The sequence below is a fragment of the Schistocerca nitens genome, chromosome 7 (assembly GCF_023898315.1).
Source record: "Schistocerca nitens isolate TAMUIC-IGC-003100 chromosome 7, iqSchNite1.1, whole genome shotgun sequence".
Lineage (NCBI taxonomy): Eukaryota > Metazoa > Arthropoda > Insecta > Orthoptera > Acrididae > Schistocerca > Schistocerca nitens.
Window position 1 is genome coordinate 306,850,600 of NC_064620.1, and position 2,500 is coordinate 306,853,099.

Below are 2,500 nucleotides of genomic sequence, written 5' to 3' on the forward strand. Positions count from 1 at the left end.
CCCCACCAGCCGGCTGCCGCGCGTGCGCCCACGCAGCGCGCGGCCAGCACGCCGGGCGCCCCCCCTCACCGGCCGGGGACGGTCCCACCCAGCCACCGCCGCGTATCGCTTCATACCCACATGCCCACTCACGTTCGTGGGTATGACGGGTGTCGCTGAAGCAACCGGTTAATACCTGTACCGATCGTCGATATCAACGATTCACCTCCAGCGCGAACAACCGCGCAACAACGGATTTCCAGTTCATTTGCGTAACTTGGGCAGCAAACGTAGACGTCCATCTACATTTGCGAATTCAATGGGTCTTGCATGCCTGGATGTTATGAGTCACGACACGCCACATCAGTCCACATACATGCTGCGACGTATGCACGAGAGAACACGTGGAAGGTGGCCCGCGTACGTATGCCGATGCCATTGCACAGCTGCGAAGCTCATTGAACACGCAAACTCCTGACTGCGAACTAGAGGCGACAGGGGAGGGGGGGGGGGGGGGGGGGGGGGGCGATATACGTCTTATAGCAGTACACATTACAGTGGATAGCGGGACCATGTGGAACGTACGCAACACTCGCTAGATGTTGTGAGGGTAGGCACCGTAACATGATTCAATACGCAGGACACCAGAGTGTGCGCGCAGCGAACTATGTTGAGAGGGTTGCGATTAGGCACGCTACACGAATTTCTAGATTCATATAACAAACAATTACGTGGGTTAGGTTAGGGCGCAACGTGGGGTTAGGTTAGGGCCCAACTTAGGTTAGGTTAGGGCCCAACTTAGGTTAGGTTAGGGCCAACTTAGGTTAGGTTAGGGCCCAACTTAGGTTAGGTTAGGGCCCAACTTAGGTTAGGTTAGGGCCCAACTTAGGTTAGGTTAGGGCCCAACTTAGGTTAGGTTAGGGCCCAACTTAGGTTAGGTTAGGGCCCAACTTAGGTTAGGTTAGGGCCCAACTTAGGTTAGGTTAGGGCCCAACTTAGGTTAGGTTAGGGCCCAACTTAGGTTAGGTTAGGGCCCACTTAGGTTAGGTTAGGGCCCAACTTAGGTTAGGTTAGGGCCCAACTTAGGTTAGGTTAGGGCCCAACTTAGGTTAGGTTAAGCCCAACTTAGGTTAGGTTAAGCCCCAACTTAGGTTAGGTTAAGCCCCAACTTAGGTTAGGTTAAGCCCCAACTTAGGTTAGGTTAAGCCCCAACTTAGGTTAGGTTAAGCCCCAACTTAGGTTAGGTTAAGCCCCAACTTAGGTTAGGTTAAGCCCCAACTTAGGTTAGGTTAAGCCCCAACTTAGGTTAGGTTAAGGCGCAACATAGGTTAGGTTAAGGCGCAACATAGGTTAGGTTAAGGCGCAACATAGGTTAGGTTAAGGCGCAACATAGGTTAGGTTAAGGCGCAACATAGGTAGGTTAAGGCGCAACATAGGTTAGGTTAAGGCGCAACATAGGTTAGGTTAAGGCGCAACATAGGTTAGGTTAAGGCGCAACATAGGTTAGGTTAAGGCGCAACATAGGTTAGGTTAAGGCGCAACATAGGTTAGGTTAAGGCGCAACATAGGTTAGGTTAAGGCGCAACATAGGTTAGGTTAAGGCGCAACATAGGTTAGGTTAAGGTGCAACATAGGTTAGGTTAAGGTGCAACATAGGTTAGGTTAAGGTGCAACATAGGTTAGGTTAAGGTGCAACATAGGTTAGGTTAAGGTGCAACATAGGTTAGGTTAAGGTGCAACATAGGTTAGGTTAAGGGATGTGTATGAGGGGGGAGGGGACGAGGTTCGTTCATAGTGATGATGGTAAGTGGACGCCTGAGGCACCCTGAGATGTGTCACGTCAGGATGCATCTTTCTCTCAGGGGAGGTGGGGTGCGCCGGTTGCGTGGGTGTGGCAAGGGAGTGGCAGGCCTGTGTCTTTCATTCCTGCCATTGCTTATATGCTGTGAGACAAGGCAGTGTGGTGGTGTTGGTTGCACCCCTGTCTAGGACATGTGTGGGTGTTTGTGGCTTATCTGAGTAATGATGGTTGTTTGGAAGAGTGAGATATTCTGTTTTGGGGTGGACCTCCTGGTTTTGGTTATCATAGTGTGAATGGTGTAATGTGGCGGAGAGGATGCACTGGATGTTGTTCCATGCTGGTGCTTAGATATCTTGTCTGTGTCTGTTACAGCCAGAGAGTAGTGTGTGATAGAGTGTCTGGGTGACGTGTAGTTCGCATGTGTGCACAGACTGTCAGCATGTATAGGGACTGTTGTATGTCGTATGCCATCTATATTCCGATGGCTCTGCATCTATTAGTAATCAGCGCCATGTATCAGTTTAATCTGGTTGCGGTCACGCGGTGTTCTATCTCTGTACAGTAGTAGAGGTGCGACTGCACTACGTAGCTACCCCTTGCGGCAGCTTTCCCCGGTGTATGGCATACGATTATCGGCAATCAGTCGATTAGTGACAACTGGTCGTGTGACAACGTCACATGTCTGCGGGTGGGATACGCTACACCCTGCCTGTGGGTCAG